Below are 22,758 nucleotides of genomic sequence, written 5' to 3'. Positions count from 1 at the left end.
CACATACATCAATGGAAAGCTTATTCAATCAGCTTTGATGTATAGATGGTTTCAGCAGTAACAACATACACACGCGGCTTTCGTGGTCATCACGTAACTTCCGGTAAACTCTGCGAAGAATAAATAACAACAAAGTCCTTTTAAAGTAGTTTATTTATATACCAAGCAAAATAAACAACACGTAGATTACACCGGAACCCAAAACATTTGTTATTTTTGACGAGGTATTTGTTTAAGAGTTCAGTTTCAGCAACTAGTCAGACCATTAAACAAACAGAAACCGGAAGTAAAGTTTGGACCAGACGTCACTGCACGTGTGCTCGATGAAACTATCTATAAAAACGCCCCTTATGACTGGTTTTGTAGTCCAGGATCACAATTGGCTTTCAATTCTCTAACCACAAGTAAGGGCCTCTCTAAAAGTGATGTTTTCTTTAGCAGAAAAGATTTGTGAAATCATGAATGTGTTAAAAACTCTTTGAGAGCCACCTGCTGTTGTTTATGATGGAAAGAAGAACTTTACAGAGATCTTTCTGTGTCATTGCAATTGCACAAAAATAAAAAACGAACCTCTCTGGCTAAAAAGTTACTGAAATATGACATGAAAGGAACGCAGACACATTCACAGACAGACAGACAGACAGACAGACAGACAGACAGACAGACAGACACGTACTCCCTTCAGCACTTGAATGAGTTATGTTGTACTTCTACTGGTTAGTCTTTGATATTGGATACGTGTGTTGACTAAAGTCTGGTTTGTCAGCACACTGTCGTCTCCTCCTCTCCTCTAGCACCTCCTTCCCTTTCATTCAGCTATTTTCACATTCCGGCGGTTGTAAACGATGACACTGATAATAACGGTGGATCCCGACTGTGTCGGCAGGCAGCCGTTGGGATTTGAATGTAAGCAGAGCTGTCGTGATGCGACACGCTCCCCGTGTAAAGCACAAATCATACTGTGACAATTTAATGTGGAAATGTTACAGCTGAGAAGATACAATATAAAACACCTGTTTTAAATCCTCCAGTGATGCATGCACTGTAGCGCTAACATTTTATTTCTAGAGTTTTGAGCAGAATGCCACTGAGAACCCCTTTACTCGTTTCAGATGAGCTTTAGAGATCTCAACTTTGACTATGTTTACATGTAAACCTATAATGCGATTATTTCCAATAATCAGAGTAAGAAGATGTGTACATGAATCCACTTCTTCACTCCTGTTTATATGTAGTTTTTATTTTCAGATTATGCGCTAATAATTGTGTTGACATTAGGAAGTTTAGTGAAGTTTACTTTGAATGACAAAAAACACATGCATACTTCAGTTAGTGTTTTAGATGCGAATAAAGTGTGGCCGTGTGTTGCGATTAAAATCGAAATGCACAACATTTTAATATGATTATAGATGGTTTCAGCAGTAACAACATAAACAAACAACTTTCAAATGTAACTTCTGGTAAACTCTGCAAAAAATCAGTAACAACAGAGTCCTTTTAGAGTAGTTAACAAGCAAAATAAACAACACGTAGATTACCTTAGTTCAAATCCTAGCTAAAGCGTATCAAAAACTACACTTAGCTAACCTTAGGGATGCGCAATAATTCGCATGCGATATCATGCGCATCTCGTCAGTAGCCGGTTCCTTAATTAGTATTAAATCGCTATCACCTGCTTTCAGATGGAGCGGCATTTACTACACAAAGCCGTAGTTCACTGACAAGCTGTGCCATATTGCAGGTGATAAATCTGCAAAAATTAATGCGAAATTGCAACGACTGTCAGTAGAAACATCTGAGATAAAGTTGATTATTTAAAACAAAGAGTACTATTATAAAATGCAATTTTAGGATTTTTTAAGCAAAACTGAAAGGGATAGTTTACCCAAAAATGAAAATAATATCATTAATGACTCACCATCGGGTCGTTCTAAACTCGTAACACCTCCGTTCATCTTCAGAACACAGTTTAAGATGTTTTATATTTAGTCCGAGAGCTTGTTGACCCTTCACTGAAAATCTACGTACGGTATACTGTCCATGTCCAGAAAGGTAATAAAAACATCATCAAAGTAGTCTATGTGACATCAGTGGGTCAGTTAGAAGCATCAAAAATACATTTTGGTCCCAAAAAAAAACAAAAATTACCACTTTATTCAGCATTGTCTTTTCTTCCGCGTCTGTTGTGAAGCACATGCGCGAGACTAAAGTCACGTGACTGCAGTGACGCGGATGACGTGTTATTCTCAGACATGTTTGCAAAGTTTTTTTTTCAAACTTACAGCATGCGTCTCCCTCAGACTGTAAACGAAGCCTGGGAGCACAAAAAACAGCTGGGGCGCACCAGATAACACGTCAGCCGCGTCGGAAGAGAAGTCAATGCTGAATAATAATTTTATTTGTAATTTTTTCGTCATTTTCGATGCTTCAACACATTCTAACTGACCCACTGATGTCACATGGACTACTTTGATGCTGTTTTTATTACCTTTCTGGACATTGACAGTATACCGTACGTAGATTTTCAATGAAGGGTTAACAAGCTCTCGGACTAAATATTAAACATCTTAAACTGTGTTATGAAGATGAACGAAGGTCTTACAAGTTTGTACCGACATGAGGGTGAGTCATTAGTGACATTATTTTCATTTTTGGGTGAACTATCCCTTTAAATTAGAATATAAGCAATAAACTCTGCCTAAGAATAACATCTGATCTGATCAGTTGCTGTGCATCTGAGATATTGGAAAGATAGTTATTGACTGATGTGGTCATTAAAATGGTGTATGTTAAAGTCGCCATGAAACGAAAGTAGCGATAGTCTTATCCTCCCTGTGGTGGCATCTATCCGAGTGAAACGACTGCTGAAATGAAAAAAGGTAGGGCGGGACTTGAATTCATCCATTGAGAATTGATTCGATCATTTGAAGTTGGGTCTTTTCGCTAATTGCTAATCGCTGCAATCTTTTCATGGACCCCGACCACCTGCAATACCATATGAGCGGAAGAAAAGTGATGTCGAGGTTCAAGGAGGGGAGGAGATTTGCGTTTTTGATTAAAGATTACGAGGCCACATGCATTTTTTAAAAATAATGAAGCTGACCGATAGGTAATTTATAAAAATATTCCACAATATTCAAAATTTTCATTTTAATTACATTTCAACTTTAAAAAGAGGCTGATGGCTTACATGAGAAGCTGTGTTTATGGTGCCAGTAAAAGACTCCTCTGATCTGGGGTCAGATGGGGGTTATTAAGGGAGGGGGGTTTAAAACAGTCTACAACAGCAGGTGTAGTGAAACAAATGTATGCTTCTTTAATCTCTGGACACTGGATTTGCACATTTTCAGAAGTTTGAGGGATTGACAGCATGTGCAAAACTAACTGACAGGATGCTCGGTTTCTCTGGGGGTTGCTAAGGTGTTCCTATCTATTACATCTTACTATATGCAAGTGTCCACTAATAATCCTATGCAAGTTTTCTGGGTTTACAATCACCAGCACAAATATTAAAATGCAGTCCCTGCAGCTGAATATAAGGCTATAAAGAAACCAGCAGCTGCTTTAGGGCGAAAAAGCACAGAATGGCTCGCATACAGTCAATTAAACATAAAACAATTTTATGTGCACATAAACACGCATGGGAAACCACACACACTGTGTGATTATCAACACCGAGCGCACACACAATGTGCAATCTAGGGGGAAACCGCCCCATTATTGGATGCTTAACCCTTTCCCGCCACGGGCGATTTCATCATCAATGGGAACTGAGTGGAGAATGTGCCTCTTTTAATTCTCTCAGGTTGCCATAGCGATGAAACCATGGGGTGGGAGTTTAGATTTGAATTCAGTTGCCGTAGAAACCCAATGGGCCAAAAACATGAGGAGGGAGGGACTGACCGTGGGGAAACGCTTGTGCACATGATTTTGAAAAATTACACGTGGGAATGAAAGGAAAACGTAGGAAAAAGAAAAACGTGGGTTGAGAGGGTTAAAAGGGTTGAGAGAGAATAGCATTGCATTAGAGAGAGAGAGAGTTTTTATTTGAACCGAGACAATAAGTGTGACAGATGCACATTTGCTCGGGTTAAAAAACATTGAGGTTCGTATCGCTTTGTAGCCCCAGGCCTTCAAAAAAAGCGAAACACTGTAAATGTGACTACATATTAAGATGCACTGCCATGATGACATCATGAAAGAAATTTCCTTTGATTATTTTGATGAATATTCGAGATCTCTACTGAAATGGGGTCTTAATGATCCCACAGGGCAAGTTATTGATGCACAAAAATTGAATTACTGTGACAAGTGCATAGCATGAATTCCAAAGCAGGGTTAGGAAGGTTCTTCAGGATCAATGAACGAACCCTCAACAGCCAATGAGCACTCTGTGACCTATGACCCCATAATTTTACACCAGACACGTCCATCATTCCGCACGGGTCCCCACCGACATGATGGTTGGTCCGTCGACCAATCAAAGTTTGCCGATTCTAGACGTGCGGAGACAAAGAGATGTAGTCTCGAGAAAGCCATTTTTTTGTGTTGTCCTCTTCCCGTCCTTGGGGCTTTTATCTTTTTATTGCTCTGCATCCAGCCCATCAATGAGCTTCACAACATTATTGGCTTTCTGTTAACCGTTTCTGTCTGACACCCTGCATTCTTCCGGTCTTTCTGCATTGCTTTCTGTGTTTGTTTAAACCAGATCTATAACCTGACTCGGCAGAGGAATCGCATTTGCTTTTATTTATCTGTAAAACATAACGATAACCCAGTCATAATACATCATACATGCACTTGCAAGCACATAACACCATAACATTTTAAGTTTTGCCCATTTAATTTTTTTCATACAATGCATTTCAGTGAAAACTGGTAAGGTTGCATTTGTTTCAAAACATTAATAAACCACTCAAGGCTGCCATGGTAAAGGGAGTAGCCCAGGTTTGCTAAAGGTTGCAAAGGTCTGCCCCACCCCTTAAACCTGGTAAATCACTTTATCATATGGTGTCAAATGCTCATTGCTTTAAAGGGATAGTTCTACCCCCAAAATATATATATATATATATTATTTCATTACATACTCCCCATTGTCTTTCTTTGTTCTTCAGAACCCAAATGCAGGTTTTTGTAAAAGTCTTGCCTTTCTTTTAGTGCAATATCCAACAACAGCAATATGCACAAGAAGAAAAGTTAGTAAATGTTTTCTGGACACTTAAAATATATGACTAGTCAAGTGGAGTTATTTATTTAACACTTTTGGGACATTTTGAAGCTTGAAGGGTTTTCTGGTTACTATGTGAGTGGATGGTGACCGAGGTGGTCAATGGGTTCAAAAAGTTTGCATTGGGTTATGGAGAAAAACAAACGACACTAGGGGTTCAAATGACACATAGGTAGGGTTGGGCATCATTTCAAATTTATTGATTTCGATATAAAATTTGATTACGCTTTTTGGATCCGATTCCTTACGATTCTTGGTTTTGATTCCAAAGAAGTGAAAAGCAATAACAGTCAAGCCTTTATAGAAAAATATTTATTTTGTGCCATTACAACTGAACACAATAAAGGAGTCTAGTTTTTAGATCAAAAATATAACATTTAAGTGATTTTGTGCATAAAACAAGCAAACATTTTTCTTAAACACTAAATTCAAGAAAAATTCAAGAAAAAATGTGCTTACCCCATTTCGTAATCGTTTTGATCATCAAGAAAAAGCATCTTAATTTAAGAATTTTTAGATATTTTTACTGAAAACAAGACAAAAATACTAAGACATTTTTTTCTTGAAAATATTTGTTTTCGCAGTGTAGGCGCTGTAAAACATAAACAAACATGGCTAGGCTAGCTCAAAATGATTTTTAAATAATTTCCCCTCGTAACGTCACACCTACCTAAATGATGGCAACTCACAGCAGATTTTTTTTTATTCGATACAATGAACCAACCGCAGATGCTTTGCCATATTGCTGGTGACACCCATCTTGCAACTTAAGAGTTTGTCACAATTTTTTTTCTGATTTTGCAAAATGCAGCCAAAGAGCGTCTTCCACCACGATCCATTTGTGAACTAAGTTTTTGATTGAACGGTCCTGCGCACTGTGCGCAGATGGCTATAGGTCAGGTGACTCAGGTCTTGGCAGATGATGTAGAATTATGTGACCGTGGGGTCCAGAATTGTTAAGTGGAATCGAAATTGTAATTTTTTTAACATGAATTCGATTCCTTTCTTATGGATCCAATTCCAGAATCGGAATTGAAATTCGATTCCCAACCCTACATATGGGTGAGTAAATAATGACACAATTTTCATTTTTGCATGAACTATACCTTTAATAACTCTCATAATCATTTGCTTTTCCTACCACAGTAAGATCAAATGATGTCTACCCTGTTAATAAAGGGTCACGTGCCAGATGTCTGACCGGCCCTCACGTTTTCTACACAGCTCATGTGAGCAACAGTCCAGTTCTTTCTCTGTAGGTGGCAGAGGATTTTTCCTTCATGTGGTGCTGTGATCAACTTTAAAATCCTAAAGTCCTAAAGTGGATGTATGAGTAGTATTGTGTGCCACATCTTAACAGTACATGCATGCAAAGAAAAGCTTATCCTATCCAAAACTATGCATTCAATGTGTAAAATCAGTTTGTGTTGATTGCACCTTCATTAAAAAAATTCTCATTAAATCAATTTTTTTAAGGTAAGTGGTTGCAATTAATTTATTTAAGCTACATTTAAACAAAAGTTTTATATTTTATTTTACTTTACTAATCTTTTTTGTTTAAATGTAGCTTAAAAAAATTGATTCAATTCAAATGAATCATTTTTTTCAATGTTGGTCTTTGATTTGAGCAACAGGAACAAACTTTAATACTTTCAAATAATACTACACTGAAACACTTTCTTACTTAGTATTTTTGTCCTGCTTTAAGTAAAAATATCTAAAAATTCCTAACCTAAGATGTATCTTCTTGATGAGCAAAATGAAATTAACTCTAGTTTTTAGACAAAAATATAAACTTTAATCAACTTAGTATACTTAAAACAAGCAAAAAAATCTGCCAATGGAATAAGAAAAATATTCTTGACATAAGTTTACTTTTTCAGAAACACTTAATTCAAGAAATTTTTTCTAATTCCATTGGCAGATTTTTGCTTGTTTTAAGCACAAATTTGCTTAAAGTTAATATTTTTGTCTAAAAACTAGATTAATTTTACTCAAGAAAATACATCTCGATTTAAGAATTTTTAGATATTTCTACTAAAAAAAAAAAACAAGACAAAAATACTTAGCAAGAAAGTCATTTGTTGCAGTGTACAAAAAATTATTTTCAAGGAAAAATTTTCAGTAAAAAAATCTTGAACATTTTTCTTAAACACTAAATTCAAGAAAAATTCAAGTAAAATTTGCTTACCCAATTGACAGATTTTTTTTGCTTGTTTTATGCACAAACTCACTTAAATTTGATATTTTTGGTTTAAAAACTAGACCTATTTTCTTGTGTCGTTTTGCTCATCAAGAAAAAGCATCTGAATTTAAGAATTTTTTGATATTTTTACTGAAAACAAGATAAAAATACTAAGAAAATGTTTTCTTGAAAATCATTTTTTGCAGTGTAGTCTCTACTGGATATAAAAGACACACCCGTAAGATCATTTTAATAGATGTTGGAAAACATTTATTTCACCAATATAATGCTACATTAGTACCTTGCCAATGCTAACCAGCCAAACTCTAACCCACCCAGATGTTATCACTGTCCCCAATCTGGTCACCCTATTAAAAATGTCCGGGAGTCAGAACTCACAGCGGGTGGTTGCATCCGCTGTCCGCCTGTGTAAAGCAAACATTGGTCATTTAGTTTATCTTAACCCAGCCTCTATTTTTCTTTCCGTCTTGTTCAGACCGGTCAACTCCATCCAGAGATAACCCATCTATTGTCTACGGTCACATGTGATCGCTACAGCTGCAACTCTCAGCAGCACCGTTTATTAATGCTGCTTAAATATGTCTGGAAACAACCCACGGACAGAGATGGATTATGATAATGGATTATAATGAGAAAGGCCTTGAACTTGTTTTTCTTTGTTCCACCCCGTTGAAGGATGACACGGCCCTGCTGCATTATGGGATGTGTTTTGATTTAAATACAAATCTGGAGGGGGCTGAACGGCTCCCTGCCCTAAACCCCTTTGGCTAAAACTCCCCCCTTTCGACAACAACCTCACCCCCACTATAATCGCCTGAAGCCTCTATGAATAGGTCTTTGTCGTGGGATAGATTACAGTTAACGCCGTCCCTGTCGTTCCCCGTGTAGTAGGATTCAGAAACAGACACACGTGATTTTAGCCTCTGGAATGGCCTTAAGACAGGGATCAATAGAGGCAAGTTTACTGCCACCAATTTCAACCAGAAATTGCTAAATGGCCAACATGGCTTATTGGGAAAGCCTTTAAATGGCCCTAGAGGTCAGTTAGTGATATATGACACTTATTCAACCGAGTAATCCTGAGCTTCGGTATGTCTGAATTCCCATGCGGTGGTAAATAGTTGCATGTAGTTTAAAGGTCTCTAGATGAAATGCTGGATTTGAGCAAAAATTTGTTTTTAAGATCATAAAATCAACAACGTCACCACCAAAAAAAGTGTGTTTTGGTTGTGAGGGAAATATATCCTGGTTCAGCTTTCCAAAGATCCCAGCGTTAAGGGAACAGTAAATGCAGTTTTATTTTTCCAGGTTCAACTTAAAAAAGTGAGGCTGTGTCCAGAATCGCATACTGTGACAGTAGGAACTAAATTAGATAAAGTACTCATCGACTGTGAAAACAGTAGGTACTATATAATAACGCTATGGGTAGTATGAATGAATTTCGGATGAAATACTACTTCCGCCATGTTTATACATCACGTGACATACGTCATCATTACATCAAGTTAGTCGTTAACTGGAATGACATTAAACTAGCGCATTTTAACCAAAAGGGACAGCTGTTTAATATATTTATTTGCATTTGAATAGACATTTGGATTGGCACAAAGTTACAAAATGGGGTCTCGCTAATACAAAATTATAAACAAGGCTTATGCTATGTACACACCAAACGCATAGCATCGCGTAGCTTGCTCTAGTTTACTCACAGGATTTAACTTTGTGTCATGTGAATTTTTAGCTTGAGTTGAATATTTTCAACATGCGCAAAGGCGCGTTTGAGGCGAATAGTGCGTGTTTTTGCGGCAATCGCGCCGCCCAATTCTCGTCATTTGCATCGCCTCGCGCGAGGACGCGTCTGATCACGTCTTTGCATTGACTTTGTATGTAATCTCCTTTTTCTTGCCAAATAAATGAAAAGCATGTCATCGATGTCTTCTCTCTTGCTGTATCAAAATCTCACCAAGCTTTCCTTAGAGATGGTCCCAATAATGTGCTTTAAGTCAAGTCAAATTCAGTTTGTGCATGATTACATGATATAACAATTTTGTTAATACTGTAGCCTAAATTGTGGATAATTAAGCTATATATCATATGCCGAAGTAAATTTCTAGAGTGTTAACGATTAAAAGAAAAACAACAAGAACCGTAGGCTTTGTGTAATTTTCGCCTACTGTTTTTAAAATATTACTATGAATTTGGAAACTACTCGCCTTGCCTACTGCTTTTCTCCTACTATATAGTATGGAAGTAGGCGGTTTTGGATGCAGCCTAAGTGTTTGTGCTACCTTAAAATTTTGAGTTAATTCAACTTAAAAATATTAGTTTACTCAACAATTTTTTTGGTTTAGTAATATTTTAAGTTGAATTAACTCAAAATTTTAAGGCAGCATGAACAATCTTTTTTTTACAGTGTGTTTGCTTACTCCTGGCACTTCGATGATGAAAATTTTATAAACAAGGCCCAGTATGAGGCTGGATTTGCATCGTTTATAACTAAACGATGGAGCGGTCCCAACTTATGATCCCGGTTATAAGTCGGACCTGCCGACGGTGAGTAAAACTGCATAAAATGTCTGTGCTTTGTTGCTAATCGGCACGTACGTGCATATAATGTAAACAACACAACCATATAGTGCAGAGGTGCCCAAACTAGGGCCAAAGTTGGCCCGCAATGACCTTTAATTTGGCCTGTCATGCCACGTGAGACAAGGAAAAAGGATAAACGTCTTTGATGCAGATGCTTATATTTCTAATTAAATAATTTATAAAATGCTACAATAGTTCCCTTTGAAAAAAAAAACGATAAAGCTGTATCTATCTTCTATAAATCCAATTAAACTAAAGACTTTTATAAAGGATGCAATAGTACTCTATAGGTACTCAAGATTAACATGAGATTGATCAAAATATCTGTGTAAAAGGTGTAGGCACTACTATTGATTATAATGGAAACGGTCTGGTCTTTTTTATTACAGCTTGATGCCTCTGTACACATCTGGTGTAGACGCCCTATAGGCTTTTGGGCTGTCAAAATCTTAACCCCCCTCTAAACCACCTGTCAGTTCAAGTCTATCATTTGTCTGTCTGTACTTCTAGGCATAAAACCTTCTCATTGAGGAGCAAAGCTATATATGGACATCCAACACTATCGCACAAGAATTCGTACATATTTTACAAGTTGGCTAATTCGTATGAATTCAAACGACTACATTTGTAAGTATTTGCCTCGACCCCTTTATCGTTTGGGTTATGGGGTGGGTTTCGTTGTTGTTTTATTCATGAGAATTGTAAGTTTTTGTGCGATTAACTTCGTATGAATTCTGAAAATTAGCCAACTCGTAAAATATGTCAGAATTCTCGTAAGATCAGGCTGGGACATCTCAATGGCACAAAAATATTCTGATCTGGTTCCTTGATGCCCTAGATTAAACTCTTGTCTTTGTTTAGGACAGTACTTATTCACCTAATGCTCTTGAAATACGATGCGTTTCGTTTCCTTGCTCTTTTTTCCGTGCTATAGACGACCGTACCTACTCAGTCCGGGCAGAAAGACAGGTTTCACATTCAACACACAAACTCGCCCTGCTATTTTTCTCATCGTTTCCTTATTGGACGATTAAACACGTGAAGTTTCCTAGACGTCAGGTGTGGAATTTAAGAAATGCGAAACAATAGGTTACTTTCGTAACCCCGGTTCTCTGAAACATCGAGTGGAGAGATCCACCTATGGGAAGGACATCCGTACCTGACCTCTACAGAAGCATCCAATTGCACCAAGTCTGGCTAGACAGACAGAAGCGCGCAGCCAATGCCAGGTAAGACCACACCCTCTTACCTGATGGCATATAACGCCACTGCGCGCTGCTCCTCCTCAGTAAGTGTATTCGCTTCTCGTGCGGCAAGCGGGGCAAAGCTGGTGGATCTCTCCACTCGATGTTTCAGAGAACCGGGGTTACGAAAGTAACCTATTGTTCTCTTTCATCATCTCGTGTTCGAGATCCACCTATGGGAGAGACATGGACAGCTCCCCGATTGCCCAACACACTCGCAGTGAGGTATGACAGCCAGTATAAAAAATGGAACGGTCACCCCCGGGGGGGGCGGTGCCCGACACGTCCCATAATAATGAGCCCCACGCACACACACAAGTGTCTGTGGTGCGCATGCAAGGCAGAAAATATGTAAAAAGCACACCCTAGGGAAACCCATAAATGCAAAAAACAAACTAGGGCAAAGATGTGAATGCATGCTTGGTAACATGAACGAGCTCAAAACCCGTATGCGCTTTATTCCTACTATAAAGACAACAGTAGGAAAAAGGTGTGCAGCAGTGAAGGGCTATGATGACCCTACACCCAAAACGGAATGTGCTACTGAGGTTTTAGTAACATCCAACCGATAATAACGCACGAAAGTATGGGGAGAAGCCCAGCTCGCAGCCGAACAGATGTCCTGCAGTGACACTCCCCTAAACAAAGCCCAAGAGGTGGCCACGCCCCTCGTAGAATGAGCTCTGATATTCCCAGGTGGTTGCACTCCCTTCGATTCGTATGCCAATGCAATCGCGTCCACAAGCCAATGTGAAAGACGTTGCTTAGATACGGGATTCCCTCTGTGAGGCGGCGTCCATGAGATAAAGAGCTGGTCACTCTTCCGGAAAACCCTAGTCCTGTCGATATACGTCTGTAATGCACGAACAGGACATAGAGCATTAAGCCTCTGATCCTCCGCAGAGGAAAAGGGTGGAGGGTGAAAAGCGGACAGCTCCAGCACCTCCGATGTGAACGCAGGGAAGCACTTAGGCATAAATGCCGGGTTAGGTTTAAGAAAAACCTTTTCTCCATTCAAAGAGAATTTAGTGCATGAAGGGTGTACAGAAAATGCATGCAGTTCGCTAACACGTTTTGCTGATGTTAGAGCCAAGAGCAGAGCTACCTTAAAAGACAGCAGCTTCAAGGAAATAACACCCAGGGGCTCAAAGGGGTATTGAGACAGAGCGTCCAGCACCATGGAGAGGTCCCATTCAGGGACAGACTTCCTGATGACTGGCAAAGAGCGACGGGCACCCTTCATAAATCTGCAGATTAAAGGGTGCTGCCCGACAGTAGAGCCGTCAAACCCTACGTGACAAGCAGAAATAGCCGCCAGGTAAACCTTAATTGTGGAAAAAGACCTGCCTTTATCCATAAGGTTTTGTAAGAAACGCAAAATCTCAGGGACTGAGCACTGATAAGATATGAGATCGTGCTCATTACACCACCCTTCAAACACTTGCCACTTACAACCATATAAGGACCGTGTAGAAACGGCTCTGGCATTTTGAATAGTAGCAATTACGCGCGGGTGTAATCCCAGCGCGTTTAAGTTTGTCCTCTCACGGGCCAAACCCAGAGAGCCACCCTGTCCGGGTGTGGGTGATAAATTTCCCCGTTCGCTTGAGACAACAGGTCTGTGCGGAGGGGGAGGAGCCACGGCTGGGCATATAGCAGAGGAATTATTTCTGCCAACCACGGGGCTTTGGGCCATCTGGGCGCTATCAGAAGGAGAGACAAGCTCTCCTCCCTCACTCTGGCCAGCGTGGGAATTATGAGGCACAGAGGGGGGAAAGCATACAGCAACACCTTGGGCCATGGGTGGGCCAGTGCGTCCACCCCGAGGGGCGCGTCCAAGTCCTTTAGCGAGAAGAACATAGGACAATGGGCATTTTCGTGCGAGGCGAACAGATCTACGGTTGCCCGTCCGAATCGCCTCCATATCGCGTCCACCACTTGCGGGTGGAGACGCCAGTCCCCGTAAAGAGGGTTTCCCCTTGACAGAAGATCCGCGCCTCTGTTCAGAATGCCCGGAACATGCGTTGCGCGTAGTGACAGAAAAAACCCCTTGCTCCACACTAACAGCTTGTGAGCTAGATTGTGAAGTTTCGAGGAGCGCATACCGCCCTGGCGATTGATGTATGCCACCGCTGTGGTATTGTCGCAGCGTACGAGAACATGATGTCCCCGCAGGCGCGGCAGAAAATGATTCAGAGCTTTCCATATGGTGAGGAGCTCTAAATAATTTATATGTGCTGAATGGAGACTGCTCGGCCACAGCCCGTTCACCGTTCTGCCCTCCTGGGTTGCACCCCAGCCCGTTAAGGACGCATCTGTCGTCACGACTTTCCGCAACATAACTGTCCCCAAGGGGGTGCCTTGTGCGTAAAAGTCTGCGTTCCTCCAGTGGCGCAGAGCTGCCGAACAGATGCGCGTCACCGTTACCACGCGACAGAGATCGCGTAACGGGCTGAAATGTAGTGATAAACCCATTTCATGAACGGTCTCATTCTCAGGAGACCCAGGGGCAAAACCTGAATAGCTGAAGCCATAAGACCCTGTAGTCTGAGGCATGAACGATACTGCACTCTCTCCCCCTCTCTGAACTGTGACACACAATTCATTAAAGCGCGGACGCGCTCCTGAGAAAGATGCGCTCGCATGGAGACCGAGTTCAGTTCCAACCCCAGAAAAATCACACTCTGACTGGGTGTGAAATTGCTTTTGTTCACATTCACTCTGAAACCCAGGGACGTGATATGAGAGAGCACACCACACGGTGGGTTTCCCGCAGCACTTTCTCTTTCGACTCGGCTATGATGAGCCAATCGTCTATGTATGTCAAAATCCGTAGACCTGACATTCTTAGAGGGGCGAGGGCCGCCTCCGTGCATAGACAGAACGTCCGAGGACTGAGAGAGAGGCCGAAAGGAAGAACTGTGAATTCGTAACATATGCTCTGATATGCGAAACGCAGAAACTTCCTGTGAGGCGGATAAATGCTTATGTGGAAAAAAGCATCCGTCAGATCGACTGAAGTGAACCAGTCGTTCTGTCTTATGGCTCGGGCCAGAGAACCGTGGGTTAACATTCTGAAATTGTATTTCCTTAAATGTTTGTTCAACACTCGGAGGTCTAAGATAGGGCGGAGGGAGCCGTCCTTCTTTGGAACCAGGAAATAACGAGAATAAAACCCCTGATTTATCAGATCGGGGGGCACCACCTGAATCGCACCCTTTATTAGAAGAGAGGAGATTTCCTCTTTCAGAATGTGAGCGGAATTCTCTTCCGTGTGAGAGAAGAGAATGCCGTTGAAAAGCGGGGGTTTCCTGACAAACTGTAGTCTGTAGCCCTGCGTAACTGTTCGCATAACCCATTCGGGCGCTGCTACCGCCCGCCAGGCTGGCTCGTAACTCGCTAGAGTGCCCGCCAGCGTGGAGGGCGCGCAGCTGAACTCGTGAGCGCTCGGTAGACTCATTTGTGATACAATGGCGCCCTCTAGTGGACAAACAAGGGGCGACATGCGTGGGTTCAGAGAGGGGTTTATTCTCTGCAGAGAGATGTGCTCTCTCTGAAACGAATTCATTTGATTCGTTTGTTTTATTGTGTTTTGTGTGTTTTTTATATGTTTTGTGTTGGGAAACACTTGGGCCGAAGCCTTTATTTGTTGAGTGAGGGGAACAGTGTAAATGCTTGGTGTACATTTCCTCACAACCAACCCCCTGAACGTGGGGGGACAAAACACATCCACCGAACACACGGGCTGGGCAGCCTCTTGAGGGGGGTGGTCGACCCCTCCGTGAGAAAACCTCCGTCTCTTGGACGGGAGCTCCGGGGGAAAAAGAGAGTCCAATGGGCTTGTGGCCTGCGAACAAAGACCCTGTACCCCCAACGGTCGAACATCAGGCCGGCCGCTTGCGTTTCGGGATGTTGGGGGTCGGGTTGGGGGGTTTCCCCGCCGCAGCCGCGGCGGGAGGCGGTTTTCCCCAGGGTTTAGCAGACGGTGGGTTACTCTGCCGTGGAGGGGGTTTGTTGCGGGGCCTCTCCTTACTGTAGTGAGAGTGCCGAGCTGTAGCAGGGGGGTTAGGCGAACGTACAGGGGGCACCTGACGTGGGTTTGCCTTCCTTGGAAGGCAAAGCTTGAAAGCCTCGTCCTCTTTTTTCTTATCGTCGCACCGTTGCTGCATCAAAGCCACGGCGGGGCCGAAAAGAGCCTGGCCGGGCTCAACCGGAGCACCAGCGATACGCCTCTTCTCACTGTCGGGAAGGCCCGACAGGTTAAGCCACAGCGCGCGCTCCCCTGCCACAGAAAGCGCCATAGAACGCCCGCACGCCTGGACGGCCTGTCGAGCGTTACGGAGGACGAGATCATTCACCGTCAGGATCTCCTTCCACAAGGTCGGTGAGGGAGACCCCTTATCGAGCTGAGCCCCCAAATCGTCCAGATTCTCCGCCTGGTAGGCGGAAAGGAGCGATGAAACGTTGAGGGCCCTCACAGCCAAGGCCGAGGCCTTATAAGAGGCCTGTAGAACCGATGCCGAAAAACGGTCCATTTTATTGGGCAAGACCGGCTTCGGAGGAGCGAGCAGCCCACCCTGGACGGGGTTAAGGTGTCTGGCGATAGACGGCTCGACCGTGGGCGGGTCGCCCAGGCCGAGAGCTGCCATGTCCTTCACCTCGAGGCCTGCGAGACCGTGTTTCAGGTCGAGCGGGTCGTGCCAATAATGCCTCATGTGCTTAGCGCACGCCGGAAGAACAGGGAAGAGTTGTTTCCTCGGGCCGGGAGGGGGTCCCAGCACTTTCCCATCATAAATATCCCTCTCTTGGTCGGTAGCGCTCTGAGGGGCCGGCCACTCGATTTTGAGCCGCGCGGCCGCGCGCTCACACACCTCGAGAAGGATGGACTGAGGTAAAGCCGCGGGGGGGTTAACCTGGGAAGCACAGGAGGGCGGGATGGCCTCCTCGTCCTCTGATGTCCCAAGAAGGTCCGCGTCGTCGCAGGAACCGACCGGTTCGCCTGCTAACGTAGCAATTTCCCTGAAGATGTCCTCTTCAGGGTATGCAGGGTTGGGCATGTCGGCCCAACTGAGGGAGGTCGCGCCCCCGGATGTCTCCGGTTGCGCGTCCGCTCCACCAAGCCCTTCATCCGAATCCGAAAAGCCGTCCTCGCCACACTGGGTCGCAGCAACTTTAAGTCGACGCCGCAGCAGTTTCTTAGGCAGCGAAAGGCAATGGCTGCAATGATCCGGGTTTTGTAGGGCTTCCTCCGCGTGTTTGAGGCCCAAACAAACCACACAGAACTCGTGCGAGTCCTTAGCGGCGATTAAAGCTCCGCACGCGGCCGGGCAGGCCCGTGACGAAGATTTCCCGGGAGCAGCGGCAGCTTTAGAAAGCGACATATCGGCAAAAAATTCGGAGAAATCCGTGGCGGGCAGCCGTGGATGAAGGCAGAGAGAGAAACGAGCGTGGGCGGCTCGAGGATGCTAAAGAAAAAGCAGACACAGCTAACCTGGCTGGGTTGACAACTGCCACGTCAGGCGGAGGCTGATCTGGCGATAATTCCTCCTGAAGACAAATCAGTGAACAGCGAAAAACCAACCGAACTGTATCCACGTAGAGATAGCGAGAAGCGAATATCAACTGAGGAGGAGCAGCGCGCAGTGGCGTTATATGCCATCAGGTAAGAGGGTGTGGTCTTACCTGGCATTGGCTGCGCGCTTCTGTCTGTCTAGCCAGACTTGGTGCAATTGGATGCTTCTGTAGAGGTCAGGTACGGATGTCCTTCCCATAGGTGGATCTCGAACACGAGATGATGAAAGAGAACCAAAACCAGAAGAAAACCAAAGCCAAGAGGTCACACAAAGGTAAAGTGACATCTCTTTTGAATAGGGCGAGCGATGAAAGAGACAGGGGGAAGGGGATCAGGACACAAGGGGTCTAACCATTTGGTGGTTTTTAGTCAAGTTAAGAATGGAAAGTGTTGCTATTCACTGTGGTGTAGGAATACCCAGAAGAAATGAGAAGAAACTGTACATTAGTCAAGAAAAATGAGAAACGTGAAAAAGGAAAAATCCCACCCTTACATAAACTGGTTTGCTATTCGATTGCATGCGAACAAAGAAGTTCATACATCTTTTGTAAACATCTAAATTCATTTTTTTTTCAAACAAAGGATAATAAAGTAAAATATGCAACAGCATCTCATGAGATCAAATGTTCCTCCCAGAGGCTTTAAAAAGTCTGAGCGGCTCTAAACAAAAGAGCAGACATTGTGAGAGCTAAAGACGGCCGTCTTGTGTCTTGTGTCTTTATCAGACCTATTGACCCTCATGGGGTCTTTCTCTAATTTCCCATAAGGAAACATTTGATCATCTTTTCTTAATCTAACCAATCCTGACAGGCCAGACCGAGCATACGAGACCCAAACACAACGCTCTACTGATCTACATCCACCTGCTCATAAAGGCAAATGTCAACATGAGTTGCTGTTCACAAAGCAGCATCTTGAATGTGACATAACTTTAAAAGAAAATAATGCAGGTTGAATGTATCTATCAGGATTTGACTGGTGATGGTTAAACATATAGCATGCATGCATGTCTTGGCAAACAGCACTACTGTTCAGATTTAGCCTTAGGGATTTAAACAAATCTATAACCGCAAGCAGTAAACTTTACGTTTAATAATTATACTCAGAGACAACCCCCAATTCTACGTAAATGCCCATTAGGCGGACATGCACGAGTTATTTAGGTATTTTATGAACAAGTTTGTGTTGCACAACTTCCAAGTCTTGAAAACATTGACTAATGTTCATATGGTTCTGTTAAAAGCAACATGAGCCACAAACCTCATCGAGTTAAAGACCGCGGCTGTAACCACACAAGAATGCAATCAGCTCTCATGCTAATCTGAAACTGAGCAGATATCTTATCATGTGGGCTGTGGTAGAAGTGGAAACTTAGATTTGACATCTGACTGAACCGAGCTGATGTCATGAGGGCTGCCTACAACCACCAAACCAACACTGGTTTATTTGATCCAATACGCAATATTGCACGTGAGATCAAAATGCACTAATTCAATGCACATTAAATAAATGCATAGTGATGCATAGTAACAGTTATGGTAATAAAGCAAATACTGATAGCTTTGAGAAAGATGACACGATACAGAAATGCATTGCAGAATGAACTTGACCAGGAGAGCAAGACCTCCAAAAACATAACAAACTTAATTTCATGCTCATTTCTGCACGTTTTTCTCATTGAATATCCTGTTTCACTCAGAAATTTGTCATATTATGGAAGTAAAATGCAATTGAAAATGCAATTTACGCTGACATTTACAAATAAAAACATATTGGACATTTACAGATTACACACTTTGACAAACAGATGAGATGGCTGAAGTGCCAAAGGTTTCGGTGTCATAAAAACACAATAAAAAAATCCAAACAGAAATTTGTGCCATGAACACAACACTGATAATAAAATCTTTATTATTATTACACGTGTCATTATGAAATAATCATCTGAACATAGATCATAAAAACATGTTTGATCTCATAGCAGGATCATATTAAAAGATGCGAAGGGGTGATTCTCGCGAAATTAGACTTATAAGATGTTATAAAAAAAGTAAATGCAAAGTAAGATTATCAAAATAAGAAGCATACAGTTATAAACATCTCTTCATGTACTATTTTGATCATGATTTCAAATGACATCATACAAACCAATTTGGTTGTTTTTTCCACATTTAAGGGGAAAATTTTCATTACCGCAACGTGTCCATGAATGGATTTGTGTTCTTTGACATGGAAATATTTATCATTAAAAAATAAAAAGCTTCAGTGTATGTTATACTATAAACATTTACAGTAAAGAAACATGTGGTATTTGGTGATCATTGGTAAATGTAGAGACAATAATATGGAATATAAATGTGTCTAAGACCAATTTTCTCATCCTCCGCAACAAATTTCAATCATTGTTTAAGCCCTCAAGGAACTAACATTTTCAAAAAAAATAGTTGGAAGGGACATAATTGACTGTGACACTCAAGATGGCTAGCAGGTAAGCAGATCTTATTATTTTCTCTCGAGATAAAAGTTGAGATTTTGTTTGTCAACTTTTTAGTTCTCATTACCGAAACATGAGTTTGTAAATGCATATATATTAATATAATGTATATTTAATGTTGCGGTAATGATCATGTTTTATAATAATAATAGTCTAAAAAATGTAAATAATTATATAGGAAATACATTTTTTGAATACTCTAAACATAATGGTTATAGTAAGTTCAAACCTTAATCTTACATGTGCAAAAAAATGGCTTCAAGGGGTTTTTACAAATTCTGATGCTGGACACCTTCTAAATCTGGATTTCTTGAGAATCACCTGAAGAGGTTCAAGTCACACTTTCTTATGTGATGTACTGTAAGGTTGGTAATGTGATCTAGAAATGTGACATGCTTCAGTCTTTCATTATCCAAACACCACAGAACTAATGTTAATTGATTGGTTTCCTCTGGTGTGCTGATAAACAAAAGAGCGTCGGGTCAGGACAGCGAGGGTCTCATCTGTGAAACAACCGCACCTCCTGACAATCACAACAAACCCACTGGGACAACATGGAAATTTTCATTTGATCTTCTATCAAGACTCATTCAAGCGAACCAATGAGGTCCTCACAAATAGAAGAGTATTGGTACTATGGTACAAACGTTATTAGATTATACACCCTTAAAAAAAAGGTATAAATAAAGAACCATTTTTTCAACTATACAGCCACAGTTTAAAAAAAGGGGTGCTTGAAAGGTTCTTCACAGCGATGCCATAGATGAACCATTTCTAGTTCCACAAATGGTTCTCAAAGGATCCGGGAAACCTTGGTGGTCCTTAATACTTAGGTGGTTCCATGAAACAATTTGTTATAAAAATTTTATTATTAAAAAGGGGATGTTTAGATTATTTACCTATGGGAACCATGTCAATTGTTAATTTAACCAATTTTATGAAATCGTAAAGGAACATGCCAACTTTTTGGGACTTTAACTCTGGGGGATATGGTGAATGAGCTATAAGTCCATACATACCTTTTTCATCTCTGTGCGTGCCGTAACTCTGTCTAATGCACCCACTCCTAGCCTTAGCAGCTTAGCACAAAAACTGGAAGTAAATGGCTCCAGCTAGCATACTACTTCCAAAAAGTGACAAAAACACACCAACATTTTCCTATTTATATGTTGTGATTTTTATAGTCACAGCGTGTACAAATAACAAGGTCATATGAGACACAGTCATCTTTAGACCGTATACTTTACTTCTCAGGTGCTGCGAGCAAATCACTCCACCCAAGTAGTAGTGCTTCGCCTTCTGAGAATAAAGTTCCCTGTATGTATACGGTTAAAAGATGACTGTGTCTCAAATGACCTTGTTATTTGTACACGCTGTGACTATAAAAATCAAAACATATAAATAAAAAAATGTTGGTGTGTTTTTGTCACTTATTGGAAGCAGTATGCTAGCTGGAGCCATTTACTTCCAGTCTTTGTGCTAAGCTAGGCTAGCGGTGGGTGCGTCAGACAGAGTTACGGCATGCACACTGATGAAAAAGGTATGTATGGACTTATCTAACTTTGGGGATATGGTGAATAAGCTAATGTTCCAAAAAGTCAGTGCGTTCCTTTAAGATAATTTATGCATTAAATGTAAGAATAAGCTTATACCTCTTTCACACGGCACTTGTCAGAAAATTTCAGTAAAATTGGTAAATTGTGTGAATACAAACACGTCTCGTACATTTTCTGGGATTGCTTCCGTAAAGAGTACTAACGTTGCCGTAACATTCATGGAAACGATCTACATTATGTGAACGAGAGGCAGAAACAATGCTATAAGGAGCGTGCCTTAGTGATGACGCGTGTGTCATCGCAACAAGAAGTTATGGTTTAGCTCTTTAAAACAGGGATTTAAACACGGATCAACATTCACAACGAGAAATGTCGGCAAACTGGACTAAAGCAGAGATAAGGGAGCTCGTCACTGTCTGTACCGAAGCTGAGATCATTCACCACCATGACAAAACAGCGCATCACGCGCTCCTTATGATCTTGTCATAAACAAAAGCAGGCGTGTGGTTTCTCGAGAGAGAAAACATGGATAATTAGCAAATTTCAGACGCTGTGGAAAAAACCTACCAAGTGCAGGACTTTAAATACGTCAAGTGTCTTTACAGGATGTGTGTGAATGCACGCACACAGATAAAAAAAATCATCGGCAGTGTGAATGAACCAAAAAAATAAAAAATAAAACTATCCCAGACAAATCCCGGATGCATTTTCTTTGTATTTTCTGTAATCTCTGTGTGAAAAGGGCTTTAGTAACTATTACAATTTTAAGAGATCCTTGGAAATGTTTTTCCCATGTAAGGGGTCCCTGGCTGCGAAAAGTTTGAGAATCTCTGCTTTGAAGCCCTGTTTTTCATTACAAAAATTCTTCGGATTTTCTTTATGGAACCAACAAATGGTTCCTTTATGGCAGAGGTGCCCAAACTAGGGCCAAAGTTTGCCCACAAATGGCCTTTAATTTGGCCCATCATGCCATGTGAGATAAGGAAAAAGCATAAACATCATTGACGCAGATGTTTCTAATTAAACATTTTCTAAAATGTAACATTTTTTGTTTTATTTGTACATTATAAAATTATAATTAAAGTGGATACATTTTTATGTACATGCATACTTGAAGGTGTATAACATGCATGTTTCTGCTGCACAAAAAGTTATTTGATTTGTAATTAAAAGATTCAACAGACAATATAAAACCAATAAAGAAATTATTCGTTTAAGGTTCTTTGGAGAACCCAAAATGGTTCTTATATTTAGAATCTTGACTTTAAAGAGCATCCTCCTCATTCCTCCTATACACTCACCTAAAGGATTATTAGGAACACCTGTTTAATTTCTCATTAATGCAATGATGTAATGGTGTGGGGGATGTTTTCTTGGCACACTTTAGGCCCCTTAGTGTCAATTGGGCTTCGTTTAAATGCCACGGCCTACCTGAGGATTGTTTCTGACCATGTCCATCCCTTTATGACCACCATGTACCCATCCTCTGATGGCTACTTCCAGCAGGATAATGCACCATGTCACAAAGCTTGAATAACAATGAACATGACAATGAGTTCACTGTACTAAAATGCCCCCCACAGTCACCAGATCTCAACCCAATAGAGCATCTTTGGGATGTGGTGGAACGGGAGCTTCGTGCCCTGGATGTGCATCCCACAAATTTCCTTCAACTGAAAGATGCTATTCTATCAATATGGGCCAACATTTCTAAAGAAAACTTTCAGCACCTTGTTGAATCAATGCCAGGCAGAATTAAGGCAGTTAAAGTATTAGTATGGTGTTCCTAATAATCCTTTAGGTGAGTGTATGTGACCACAAAACCAGTTTTAAGTCGCACAGGTATATTTTTTGCAATAGCCAACAATAC

General features: G+C 41.4%; 1 protein-coding gene across 4 annotated transcripts in view; it reads right to left on the bottom strand.

Moving 5' to 3' along the window:
* Nucleotides 1–22,758, bottom strand: part of igsf9b (immunoglobulin superfamily, member 9b) — a 65,744-nt gene that overhangs the window by 18,227 nt on the left and 24,759 nt on the right. The window lies entirely within an intron of this gene.

This window comes from Misgurnus anguillicaudatus, chromosome 5, assembly GCF_027580225.2.
Source record: "Misgurnus anguillicaudatus chromosome 5, ASM2758022v2, whole genome shotgun sequence".
In the NCBI taxonomy this organism is placed as follows: Eukaryota; Metazoa; Chordata; class Actinopteri; order Cypriniformes; family Cobitidae; genus Misgurnus; species Misgurnus anguillicaudatus.
This window is presented reverse-complemented; position numbering and strand designations above follow the sequence as displayed.